This window comes from Puma concolor, unplaced genomic scaffold (genome assembly GCF_028749965.1).
Source record: "Puma concolor isolate L17-30 unplaced genomic scaffold, mPumCon1.1.hap2 unalloc_scaffold_83, whole genome shotgun sequence".
Lineage (NCBI taxonomy): Eukaryota > Metazoa > Chordata > Mammalia > Carnivora > Felidae > Puma > Puma concolor.
The window spans coordinates 33357-47407 of NW_028240295.1; the positions used below are offsets into that span (position 1 = coordinate 33357).

Here is a 14051-nt window from a genome sequence, read left to right on the forward strand (position 1 = left end):
CTTGATTTGGCTTTTCAAATATGCACTGAGGCGTCGTTCTTGCCTTGAGAGCTGAGTTATTCACACCCACTGGGCCCTGCTGGATAAGAGCACCAGTGAATGCAGGACTGGTAGGGAGAGCCAGCTAGTGCGCTGAGGTTGCACAGAGAGACAGTGACCCCTCGCCGTTTTCTGGGTGTGGAACTTTTAGTCCCCGCGCAGGAGAGGGTGACAGCCTTCTGGTTCCAGGCGGGGACGCAAGGAGCTCCGTTTCTCAGCCTCCCCTTGGGCTGATGGCTCGGAGCCTGGAGCCTGTTTCCGATTCTGTGTCTCCCTCTCTCTCTGCCCCTCCCCCGTTCATGCTCTGTCTCTCTCTGTCCCAAAATAAATAAAAAACGTTGAAAAAACAATTAAAAAAAAAAAGCAGCTGTTTATTTGTACCCTTATCTCACTTCCTTTCCTAGACCGCGACCTCTCTTGAGGGCAAGAGGAACCGGTTTCCCCACAGCACACAAGACACGGTTACCACTCATTCATTGGGAGTTTATTGGAAGGATAAATGGGGGGGGGGGGGGGGGAGTAGTAACCGGACATATTTGACATAGGAGATGCTTGCGCACAAGAGCCCAGCGGAGCGCAAGCTCCAGACCCACAACTGAGCAGCTTACTGGGAAGCAGAGCGAGAACAGCCCCCCCAAGCCTGCCTCCGCTGGGGAATGGCAGGTGTACACCAGCTCTCCTGCAGCTTTGCTCTGAGGACCTCACGTCCCTACTTCTCCGACTGCCCTTGTCAACGCCTGACTCGATGCCGAAGCCCGCCCCCCTACCCACAACTATGCTTCCTCGTCCCCGATCTGCGGCAGTGCCTCTGACTACTCTTAGCCTTTTTGTCCGGGCCTCTTCTCCGTCGCCCTCCTCTTCTGTCTCCATCACCACCGGCAGGGCGCGCGCCGGGGCAGCCCTGGCCGGCAGGAGGGGGCGGGTCCTGCGACCGGGAGCCGGAAGCCGGAAGCCGGACGGGGGGGGGGGGGGGGGGCCGTGAGGACGTGTTCCAGGGAAGCCAGGGCCGGACCCGGCGGGGCCGGCGACGTGGAGCCGCTGTACCAGCAAACGCACAAGTGAGGGCCGCGTCGGGGCACGGGCGGGGGCGCAGCCAGGCTGGGCGAGGCCGGCTCCCCTGGCTGGGGCCTCGGGCGCCCGCCAGTGTGGAGGCCGAGTCCTTCCGCCGGGGCGCTGCCGGGGGCGGCTCGGAAGTTCTGTCTCTGGCGGGATGCCCAAGTCGGCGGCGGATGGAGGGTCCGGCCTGATGCGTGGGGACGTTGGGCCGGACGGCTCATGGGATCTTCGAGGCCGCGACTACCTGCTAAGTAGACTAGGTGAAGGGAAAGTCACACTTACAGATGATAAATTGTTTGTCCAGCACCTGCCAACTCACTGCTCTGGGTTGGTAGAGATGGTGGGAGTCAGGGCCCCTACACCTAGTTTACTATTCACTTGGAGAGCCCAGGGACGTCCGAAAAAAATCTAAGGTGTGGCAGGATTGGATGGAGTGTAAAGGAACAATACAAACGGAGTCTTCTTTAGTTTAGAAAGAGCCATCATTGAGCTAAGGTCGTCAGAATAAGTTTCATTGTAACTCACAGCTCCTAAATGACGTCGGCCCCAACTCTTGATTGACACTAATCTGTTGTTGCTGCTACACTTTTTTCCCTTTTCTTTTGATTTGGTTTATACCAGAGACCATAATGATGAAGTGTTTGGTTTGAGTGCAAATATAAAACCTACTTTGTAACAGTTTTAAAACGGAGCCCTTTAAAATAGGGAGCCCTATTCTCATATAAAAAGTATAAGAAGGGACGGGTCGCCTGTGTGGCTCAGTCGGTTGGACATCTGACTCTTGATCTCAGCTCACGGCTTGATCTCTGGGTGGGGAGTTCAAGCCCTGCGTTAAGCTTCAAGCTGGGCGTGGAGACGACTTTAGAAAAAAAAATTTTATATCTATATGCATTCTAAGGTCCTTCTTGGTCCAGAACTTTGAAGTCAGTAGCTCTGAGGAAAGGTGTTTCCCCTTCCATATCCCAACTCAACCTCTACCGATTGCAATTCTGTGTTAATTTTTTTTTAACGTTTATTTATTTTTGAAACAGAGAGAGACAGAGCATGAACGGGGGAGGGTCAGAGAGAGGGAGACACAGAATCTGAAACAGGCTCCAGGCTCTGAGCTGTCGGCACAGAGCCCGACGCAGGGCTCGAACTCACGGACCGCGAGATCATGACCTGAGCTGAAGTCGGCCGCTTAACCGACTGAGCCACCCAGGCGCCCCTCAAGTTTTCTAATTTATTCAACGACCATTTCTGCTGCTCATAGACTGAGTTTTTTACTAATGATAATACTTTTCATTCATATAATCTTGAGTTGGTTCTTTTTATTAGATGTACTGTTTACCTCTATCTGAGGATATATTAATGATGCTATTCTAAATTTTTTATAGTGTTTATTTTTGAGAGAGAGAGAGAGAGAGAGTGAGAGACAGAGTGCAAGTTGGGGAGGGGCAGAGAGAGAGGGAGATACAGAATCTGAAGCAGGCTCCAGGCTCTGAGCTTCAGCACAGAGCCCAGTGCAGGGCTTGAACCCATGGACTGCAACCTGAGCCGAAGTCGGATGCTTAACCGACTGAGCCACGCAGGTGCCCCATTAATGTTGGTATTCTCAAATCCTTTTGTGTTTTCTCTGTTAACTGTGTCATTGACTATAAGCTGTTATATTTGTTTTTTATTTTCTGTCCTGAATGGAATTGGCTTTCTCACTCCACATGGTCATTCCTGAGTGCAATTTATCTTTGTAGTTGAGATTTGACTTGCTTCTGTTTTCTGGTCCTAAGGAAGAGGTGAAATGAACCACGGGGCTTGTTATTGGTGACAGGTCCCCCTGAGAGTTAAAGAAGAGGTGGGAGGTGACTTCTAATGGCTAGTCAGAGTGTAGACCCTTCCTCCAGGGTTCTGGGACCCTGCCCCCTTCTAACACCAATGGCTCCTGCCTGGAAGAAAACACCCTTTGCTGCCAGATCCCAGGAGGAAGGATGTGGGGTTGATGTGCTGTCCTTGGTCCTACTGCAGTATCCCAGCTAATCACCCTGTAGGTGGCTCCAAGGCATTTCTGGTGGGGAGTGTTTGTAGAGCTACTCCCTTGGCTTTGAGCTAAGGTTGTGGATTTTCTAATTGTATCTTTTCTAATCATTCTTAGGGACTTTGGTGGAGTTTGGAGTTTGGTAGAGACCTGGCATGTTTCAATCTGCCAGCTTGAAATAGCACAACCTCTTAGGAAGGCAATTTTGTACCCCTGTTAAATCCTGGAGAAACTTAGGCAAATGTGTACTAGGATATAAACAGAAAAATGTTCAAAGCAGCACTGTTTATAATAACTAAAAATTAGAAAAATCTAGTATCCACCAACAGTAGAAAGAACAAATAGCGTTACACGGGTATTTACTCTATACATATTAAACTGAGCATTTATGTTATGTGCATTTTATGCACATTTTTAGTTCTCACAGATACTTTTTGGTTGGGGAAAAAAATTAGATGGCTTTACTCGTAGCACTGATATGGTTATAAATAGGGCTTCCACAATAAAATTTGGGAAAAGAGAGGAGGAAGTGGCAGTTCTGTCCATGTTTTTGCCACTCAGGGCTGGATTCTAACAGAGATTTTGTGATCCAGAGAGTAGGCATTAAATGTACATTTTGGTGTGAAGAGTGGATAGGGGTGTGTGTGTGTGTGTGTGTGTGTGTGTGTGTGTGAGAGAGAGAGAGAGAGAGAGAGAGAGAGAGAGACAAAGGAGTATGTGAGAAGAAAATATTTGAATCAAACAGCAGAGGTCGCCATCCCTACATTAAATAAGAATTAGTGTATTTGGTGGCACCATTACCCAGGTTTCTCTCACATCTAGCGGTCCTGTGTAGCAAATAGTTGTAGTTATTTTGCATTTTGACCCAGAAATGACCTTTTCATTTTGCAGAATTCTCAGTGAAAATTATCTGACCGAATTACGTAAAGACACATTTGAAGGCCTGCTATCCCTCCAGTATTTGTAAGTTAATCAGTTCATCATTTATTATGAGTTTTTAGTTATATTATTTATTAAAAAATACAGGGTTCAAATTAGATAATTGCAACAATTTCTTCTAACAGTAGAATTCTGTAACTCTCTCTATTAAATTGTATAACTCTGTAAGTCTGTGGGGACCCAGCCCATCTCTAGCATTAAATACCTCCTATGCGTTTTCAACTTTTTAATTTTATAGACAAGATCTAGGAAAAAGCCCTTCAGTTGTAGAGGAAAAGGGGTAATGAGGTCTGAGCAATTATGGACACCCATATGAACCTTGTTATGTAAGTGTTCATATACCATCTGCCTTTATTTATATTTATTATTTATGGCCCATGGATCAAATCCTGTGTATGGTCTGTCTTGATACAACCTATGAGTTCAGAATGATTTTCATGTTCTTAAAGGGCTGTAAAAGAGAAAAGAAGAGAGAGAAACAGAGAATATGTGACAGAGACCGTATATGGCCTGCAAAGCCTAAAATATTTACTGTGTGGCCTTTACAGAAAAGGTTTGAAAAAGTTGGCTTAGTAAAATGAGAGGAATTGAAGTTAACCTCAAATTGTCACCTACAAGACAAGAAAATATAGAACACTTACATTAATTTGAATGCCATTAACCCAGAATTTTTAAATAATTTAATCTAAATGAAATATTTAAATATGAAATATTTAAGCAGGTGAATTATGTAAGCAGTATTACCAAGTACATATTAAATTATCAAGAGAACAGATTAGGGATTTCAGTGTGGGAAATTTTATTAGTTTATTTTTTTATTATTATTTTTTATGTAATTTATTGTTAAGTTAGCTAACATACAGTGTGCTCTTGGCTTCAGGAGCAGATTCCTGTGATCGGTGTGGAAATGCTTATGCCACCATAAAAATAGATGTTTAAAATGATGGTTAAGGGGTTGGGGCTCCTGGGTGGCTCAGTTGGTTGGGTGTCTGACTTTGACTCAGGTCGTGATCTCACAGTTTGTGGGTTCGAGCCCCGTGTCGGGCTCTGTGCTGACAGCTCAGAGCCCGGAGCCTGTTTCAGATTCTGTCTCCCTCTCTCTCTGCCCCTCCCCCACTCATGCTCTGTCTCTGTCTCTCTCAAAAATAAATAAACATTAAAAAAAAGATGGCTAAAGGGCACGTGGCTGTCTCAGTCATTAGAGTCTGCAACTCTTGATCTCGAGGTTGTAGGTTAGAGCCCCATGTTAGGTATAGAGATTACTTAAAAAAAATGAAATCTTTAAAAATATAATGATGGTTAAGTGGTATAGTTAGAAATGTTTACACTAAACAAACATCAGAAATGCCTCTAACTTTGCTAATTACAGAATAAACATCTCTCCAGCCTCATTGTCAAGGAAGAAATGTTTGCATATATCTCTGTACATTAGACATACAGAGATACTAATGTTCTTTGCTATGGAGGTTCAGTGTTTATTCTTTGCCCATGCCATCCAAAGCTGTGTATTTCATTAATCCTTTTTTTAAAAATTTTTTAATGTTTATTTATTTTTGAGAGAGAGAGAGAGAGAGAGAGACAGAGTATGAGAGAGACAGAGTATGAGCAGGGTAGGCTCAGAGAGAGAGGGAGACACAGAATCCGAAGCGGGCTTCAGTCTCTGAGCTGTTGGCCCAGAACCCGATGCGGGGCTCGAATTCATGAACAGTGAGATCATGACCTGAACCGAACGAAGTCAGATGCTCAATCGACTAAGCCATCCAGGCGCCCCTCATTAATCCTTATTAATGATGTGCTTTAGAAAATAGATTCTTCTTGCAAATGTAGAAGGCTTAAGGGTAGTGAGTAAAAGGAATCTCATATGACACTAAAAATAGTCCTTCAAATTATCAAACCTTCCAAGTCTTAGGGGACAACCACTTTGTATTGGTCTTCTTGGCTACCTCTGCCATCTGGGCTCCAAACGTTACAAACACAGTTTGGAGAAAAACAAAAGAGACAAACTGCGCAATGGATTGGGCCTTTCATTATTTCTACTATGAGGTACTTTGTAAGCCAATTATTTCATGTTAGGTGAAGTGTTCTCATTCATTCATTCAAAAAAAAATGTGAATCAAAACCTAAAAAAGAATGTGACAGGCCCTATGCCCAGTACCATAGGCACGCAGATGGTTAAGACAGGCTTCCCACCCTTGTAGGAACTCATGATTTCACAGGGAAAATAAACAGAAGCTTAAACCATAACGCATAAGCACTAAATGGATGATGAAGCACTGACAGAGTGCAGAAGCGGGAGCCACAAAGTCATAAAACCACATTTCTTTTCAGTCATTTTGCTCCTTCTACTCACTACCCAGCTGTTAATTTATTTTATAAATATTTGAGTTTGTTCTTTGTCCATGCATCAGTTTTAAACACAGTAGACAACGCAGATGAGCAAGACTAGTCCATACTTTCATGGAGTTTATGCCCAGAGGAAATGGAATGCCAGAATAACTATATTAAGAAGAAATTGGGGCACCTGACCGGCTGAGTCAGTAGAGCATGCGACTCTTGATCTCAGGGTCGTGAGTTCAAGCCCCAGGTTGGGCGTGGAGTCTACTTTAAAAAATTCAAAGAAGGAGAAGAAGGAGGAGGAGGAGAGGGGGAGGGGAAGAAATGGATTTGGGCAATGAGAAGTATAAGTTGTTTTTGGAACATAGAAGAGGGGGGAAGACTTCAAGTTGGATCAGGGAAGTTACTAGAGAAATGCTGTTTGAACAGAACCTTGAATGGCTATGACGTGTCATCGGATAGACATCTTGGGAAGAATATGCTTGCAAAATAGAGTGAGTGAAAGGCAAAATGCAGGAGAAATTTCTTTGGTATCTGTAGAGTAGGAAACTAGAGCCAGATTTAGGATTTTGAAGGCCTTGGATAATATGCCAAGCTACCGTGTTATCACAGCAGTGCTCTAGGACAAACTTTAGACTGCACCAGGGTCACTTGGAGGCCTTGTCAGAACACAGGTTCCACCTCCACAGTTCCTGATTCACTCAGTCCGGAGTAGAGCTGAGAATTTGCATCTTGAGTAAGTTCCCAAGTGACTCTGATATTTGAGAACCACTCCTGGAGAATTAATCTGGTGACTGTGTGCAGTATAGATTAGAATGGGAGAGACCAGAGATGACAATGCCAGTCAGAAGATGGTGGTACCCATGTAGGTGGAAAGTGAGGGACTCGGCTGAAATCAATGGAAATAAGAGGGTCAACTATAATCAAGAATGGGTGTTTCCAAATAAAAATCCAGTACCATGTTGTTTTTTTGTTGGCCCCACTTGCAACTGAAGCAGTTGATAAATTCATAGAGCGTTTAGGCAATGTACAACCAAAAATAAATTTCTATTAATATGATAATATAATTCTGAGTTCGTTCAAAGTTAGGTATTGATTAGAGGAGTAACTTCTTTTCAAGTTAAATGAAAAGGTATCTTTTATCTCTTCTGGTATTGACTTGGTGTCGAGAAATACAACTAAACCAGGAAGGTGTGCTAATGTGAGAATATCCCTTTTAATATTAGAAATTATATGTGGAGATCACAACTTTGAGCTCATAATTTAGAAATTGATGAGGCCACAGAAAGTCATTTAATCAATTCTTCTGCTCTCAGGAAAGATTACTTCCAAGATCTATCAAGATCTATAGTTGTATGTTTTATGTATGAAGATCACAAAGGTGAGACTCTTAAGAAAGGTGAGGGCAGGGTTAGGGGCTCTGGAAGGTTCAAATAACAATTCCTAATACTCAGAGTTTAGCCAAAAGCTACTTATTCAATACTATCATCCTACTAATTAGATAGCTTAGAGCTAATTGAGGCAATATTTTCCTTTTCCTTTTCCTAGAGATTTATCCTGCAATAAAATACAATCTATTGAAAGACGTATATTTGAATCCCTACCTTTTTTGCAGTTTATGTAAGTTACAAATATAATTTCATTGTATTTGGAATTTTTATTAAACTTAATTGTAAACCTCTTTGTTATTCATTTTGAATGAATGAAACTTTATTAGTCGAAAGCTACTAAAATTATGTAGCAAATCTTTTTTGTCTGTGGCAAAGTTTGGTGTGAGAGTTATTATAGAGATCAGAGTGAATCGTTCTAGAGCAGCAGTTCTCTGCCAGGGTGCTTTTGCGTCCAGGTGACACTTGGTAGTGTCTAGAGACATTTTTGATTGTCAGACTGTAGATGTGCTGCTGGCATCTAGTGGGTGGAGGCCAGGGCTGCTGTCACACCCTACAGTTCACAGGGCAGCACCCCCCCCCCATAACAAAGATTATCCAACCATAAATCTCAACAGTGCTAAAGTTGTGAAACATTTTTCTAGAGAAATAAACTTACTTCTCTAGAAAAAAATACTTACTTAACACAAGTATTTATTGAGCATTTACTGATTTGTATCTAATGCACCACATGTATAAACATGAAAGTATAAATCTTTCATGCAAATATTTTTTTTAAAAGGCAAGCATCTTTCATAGTGAGATTTCTTTAGTGTATGGAGATTGTATTGTGGTTATGTTTCGTTATCTATAAATTAGAATCACTGCCAAAGGATAAATATTCTGAAAATATCTTGTTTTTCTTCTTCGTTTGTGTCTTGTTTTTTTTTGTTGTTGTTTTGTTTTGTTTTGGTTTTTTTTTTTTTTTTTTTTTTTTTTTTGGTGTGTGTAGAAATCTTGGTTGCAATTTACTCACCAAACTGAACTTTGGAACATTTCAGGCCTGGCATGGAATGCAGTTTTTACACAAGCTGTAAGTGAAACAGAAAATGAATACATGTAAAAAAAAAAACCAAAAAAAACTACATGTAAAAATATCATACAGTGATTGGTTAGGTGTGTGTTAATAAACCCAGTATGAATTCTGGAAAGTAGGTCTTAAAATCCATTTTTTTTTTCAAATGAGGAAACTAAGGTACAAAGAGGCCAAGAGACTTGTCTTAACTCCTAAATGGCACTCTCTGCCCTCCCTCGTACCCAGCTTTGTGTGGGCAGTGAAGGCCCCAAGCAAGTAACACCCAAGTCAGTATTATCATGGGAATTCGTGACAGTGATGCTTCCCCAAGGTGTGCGTGGTCCTTGAAATCCACTTCTGAATTTAACTTTGATTCTGGCTCACGTGCAAGTTTCCTGTGCAAAAGAGAACTGCGAAGAACTAAGTTTAGCACAGAGTTCTCCAGGCAGCAAAAGGTGTGGGTGCTTCCTCAGCCATCAGGAAAGCAGCAAGAACTCCTGAACACCTGCCACAGGGCACTGCTCTCCATGTGCTTTCTTTCCTGACCACTCTTCAGTTAAGAAGTGTGTGACTCCCTTTCAGCAGGGACATTCTGTGATTTCTCTGTCAAAAAGCAAATCATACTGGGCATGTTCAGTGGCCTGAGGGGGATGTTGAGACTCAAGGTTGAAGACCCTCCACTAAAGCAGACGCTGGAAAAGACTGGCTCACTGTCTTGTGGTTCAGAAATCCGATTTCACAGCTTATCTTCCGTTAGATGAAAGTGTTTACGGTGTGTCTGGAGCTGGAGTAAGTTCCTGCGGGTGCCCAAGAGCAGGGGCCTCCTCTCTCATTAATTTGCTGATGCCTAACTTGGGGAAAGAATACTGAGGGTCAGTTTTTTGTTTTGCCAGCATGCCAGAGAACGGGCTCATTGAGTTTCTCCACCAAGAGGTTTTAGTGGTGTCAATATAATGTCTTAAAAGTCACCACCTCTACTAAGCATCTTATAACACCAAGAGTCTCTTCTAAGAATCTGAATTTCATAGTTATGTAGGCAATACAGGACAAAATAGGGTGGAATCCGTTGATAACAATGAATGAATTCATTGAAAAACAATCCGTGCCACGCGCACTCTATGTCGACAATGTACTAAGTACCGGGGGTACAAAGAATATACAGGGACTGTCCCCAAGAATCTTTCATACTGGAAAAAGGAGAAAAAGATGGCCTTTTTCTTGTAATTTACTAAGATATTTGTAAACTGATGGAAACCCCTGTCTTGCCCGACTGAGATCTCTATCAGTTAACCATTTGTTTTCTTTCCTTTCCTTTGTCCTCCAGCAGCCAGAATGACACATATCCCACCTGGGGCGGGGGCATGTGCTAATTTGTATTTTGCCCTCAACTTGCCCCATGCTCCCTCATCAATCTTACATGACAGAGAAAGGTAATTAAAGAACCAGAGCTAGCTGGTATTGAGAATAAATTAATACTCATGCCATGTGTGTTATGCCCAGAATTCGTGATCCCCAAATACCGCCAGGGAGCCGAGTCCGGTGTAAAAGCAAAAGAGCCTTTATTGGAGCTAGCTCGAGCTCAATCCCCTACCTGCACTGTCGAAGCTGTGAGATACCCGGGAGAGAGAGCCAGTTTCAAAAGGACAAAGGTTTTACTGGTGCCTAGTGGCAGTTGGTGAGGTAATGGCTGCGGCCTCAGCTGATTGGCTGGGGAAGGGTCCTGGGGAAGAGTCCTGTTAGGCAGTTGGGGGGGGGTTACTCAAGGGGAGGAGGTGTGGTCAAGGTGAAGGACACAGAACAAGATGGAGTCGGCCGGTGTAGGCCCGCCCTTTCAATGTGGTTTGAATAGAGCTGTACTACTAAAACGAATTCACAGTTAACTTCCAAAACATTATCACAGTACAGTAAGTGTGTATTGGAGGTTGGGCTCCTTGTTTGGGGCCAAACTTTTCTTTTCTTTTTTCTTTTTAACGTTTATTTATTTATTCTGAGAGAAAGAGAGCGTGCGCAGGGGAGATGCCATCCCGTGAATTCAGTCACGTTATTACCTATGTGACTTATTACTGGGGTGTTTATAAGTTGAAACAGTATTTTCTCCAGCATTAAATAAGCTTGTAAACCTTTTGGGCCCCAGCTGAGGTGGATTTATCTTGAACTGACTGGAGCTTAAACTTCAGGTCTCCTCACTTACATAGGCCCCTTCCAAAGTCTTGGGAGGGACCCTCGCAATTCCTGTACGCATAATTTTGCATGTTTTGATGAGGCAGGATTTCCCAAAGTAGATGAGGTTCAGACCCTACAAGGCCTTGATTCACCCCTGGGTTTCAGGTAATTATATCTCAGTAAGTTTTTTGAATGAAGCCTCTTAAGTTATTGATAAACACTGAGTGAACACGTTAGCGGTGTGGTAAAGTCTATTTTGAATCTGAAATCCACCTCAAAGCCATGCCAAGAGTTTATTAATAAGGTACCACTTTTTGAATGGTAGTAATAATCCTGTTTCTTTCAGATGAAATCAGGAATGAAATATATTATGGAAAACCAACAGTGGTTGATAATCCTAAATGTTAAGTATAGTTTTTTTTTTTTTTCCTGACTTTAAAGTGCTTCTCCTTCATTCACCTACACAGGTCCAGACTGGTGGCTTATTTTAAAAAATTCACTTCATTGGTTCTAACAGTACGAGCTCCATGATTTTAGAAGCTGAAGGACTCTACGATGTAGAAAGGCTGTACCTTATCGGGATAGAGCACATTCACATGCTGGCTCGTCTGTGGCGCATCCGTATTGTGCCAAGAACATAAGCTCTAAGGGAGAATAAGGAAAATCTAAGCCTTGCCCCTGTTGAATTATTGTTGAGAATATCATTGAGGTAGGTGTGGCCACCCTCTGAAGGCAAACTCGAGCCCCAGTCACAGACACGCCCTAACGCTCCCCCAGTCAACCGGCATCTGCTTCCTTTTAGACAGCTGTGTGCCCACAAAAGTTGACACACTTCAGGATATTGTCATCGCTTTTTGGTATGTACTGGAAATCCTGGCAGCTTCTTCTCAGATTCAGAAAGGCATAAACGTTAAGGATGAAGATAACAACTCAGGGCTGTCCTTTTGGGGTGATTTAGGGTAACTTTTATTATTTTCCGTGTGTGGTAGTTCAAAAGCTTTGCCATAGTCATACCCAACTATTACTTTTCTTCTCCCAGCTGCATCTGAGTCTTCCCACGTATATACCAAGGCATCTTCTTTCTCTGGGAAGCATGGTAGTTGCTCCTCCGCCCCATATCATTTCTTTAATACCGACCTCTATTAGGTATTTACTGCGCTCCGGCACTATGCTAAGACCTTTCGCTTGTGCTGCAAGTAAGACAATGTGTCTTAAACTCTTAGAATAGAGCCTGGCACGTGGGAAGTGCTCCGGACGTGGCCCCTCACACGGCACTTCATTTTCGTCTTTCCAGCAACTCTTGTGACACAGGTAGTATTATCCTCATTTTGGGGATGAGGAACTTGAAACTCAGAGACATCGGGTGACTTGCCTAGGTTCACACTGTCAATAAGTGACAGAACCACTTCAGAAGCTTCGCGAGTAATACAATTCCGCATTCCCTGGCACTAGGTAGGACCTGAATGACAACTGGCCTTTTGGGCGTCGTCCCTTGGAGTCAGCTTCTCACTGGAATAGGACCTTTCGAGCAGGGAGCTCCTTTTCCCTATGCTTCTGGAGTTCCTGGCCATGCCACCTATGGGCATCCCCAGGCTTCCTGCTCACCGCCTGGTGCAACTATCACATCGTCACTGCTAGGCACCCACTCTGTGCCCAGCCTTATGCTAGGTGCTTTGCACATGCTCTTTCCTTTAATCCTCAAGTTGCCTTATGAGGTAAATGCTGCTAAAAGGACTCGGAGACGTTCGTTACTTAAGTCCCTTCACCAGGAAGTGACAGCCAGAATTCAGACCTAGGTCTGCCTGATTCCAGGGCCCTTGCTTCTTGGGCTGGTCCTCACTGCCAGAAACTCCTCTTCAAGGCTATTCTCAGAACTTTAATTAAAACATAGGCTCACCATTTCAGATTCTTTAGGCTTCGCCCCTCCCCCCGCCCAACCCCTGAGAAAGGATTTACGTGATGCCCTTAGATGTCTTGCATTGAGGAGCTTCCCATGGGGAGTCACGTTCTCATGGCTCATGGACCTATGTAGATGAATAAAGGAAAGGGGTTATTCTATCCCCAGGTACTTCAAACAGACTGGAATAGGGTCTAGATCACTCCACTTATCTCTTCAACTGCTTTCCTCCAACGAGCCAGTTTTCCCTCCATGCCTTGGGATTCCAGCGTAGAGAGTTTGGAGTTTGTCCTATTTGAAATTTATTTTCACTGCCTGCTTTGGACATTTTTTCAGCTAAAGCTGTTAGGATTTCAGTACATTCAGGACAGTGGTGACAAGCTTCAGTCCTCAAGTCTTCTCTGTCTCCTCAGTTAATAGAAAGGAAACGTAGCCCATCTGTCTGGACCTCTGTAGAAGAATTTGGAGAAAAAAAAAATAACACGTAAGAAATGTTCCCTTATTTTGTGAGCTACCTTTAGTCTGTCCCGTTGCTCTGCAACAGAAAGCTTTTGCAAAAATACTTGAGTTTTCCTCTTCAAATAAGATACAGTTTTTTAAAAAACAAAAGAATATCTAGAACAGTATTTCTTCAACTTTGATTATGAGACAGTCTTTGAGGATAACTGTTGTTATGTTTGACTCCCATAAAGATAAGCCCACGAATATCCAAAAGCCAATAGACTGAGTCAGCACACCTTTTATCTGTAAGATGAGGGAATTGAACGGAAATGGAGATGATCTCTAGTGCAATGTCCACCGTTCGTTCGTATCGCAGTCTGTGGAAAAACAATTGCTGTCGGTCCAGCAGAGGTAACCTGTCGGGTCAGTTCTCATTCTCCCCTTGGCTCAGGCACAATAGCTCCATGAAGAAAAGGCAGCACTAAAGACAGGAGGAAATAGGATAATTTGGAGTGGCCTGTATTTTGTTTTCACTACAGATAAACACGGGGCATTCATCTCAGCAGGAGGGCTGCCTGGGTAAGAGGAAGCACTGAGCCGATGGGTATAAGGCCATGGGTGAGCTACCAGGAAAGAGGGGGGGACAGTGGGGGTAGAGCACTGAGATAGTTGGGGGGAAGGATAACGAACTACTAAATTGTTTTGGCTGCATAACTCTTCATAGTCTTT

General features: G+C 43.4%; 1 long non-coding RNA gene and 1 pseudogene across 1 annotated transcript; one reads left to right on the forward strand and one right to left on the reverse strand.

The window, feature by feature from the left end:
- The window catches only part of LOC147570828 (pleckstrin homology domain-containing family M member 1-like), a 67313-nt pseudogene that overhangs the window by 30250 nt on the left and 23012 nt on the right, over positions 1-14051 (forward strand).
- LOC147570829 (uncharacterized) lies at positions 11927-13790 on the reverse strand. Its single transcript, XR_015247988.1, has 2 exons — positions 13619-13790; positions 11927-13331 (listed from the first exon to the last, which is right to left on the reverse strand). It is a non-coding gene; the product is annotated as an uncharacterized LOC147570829 (long non-coding RNA).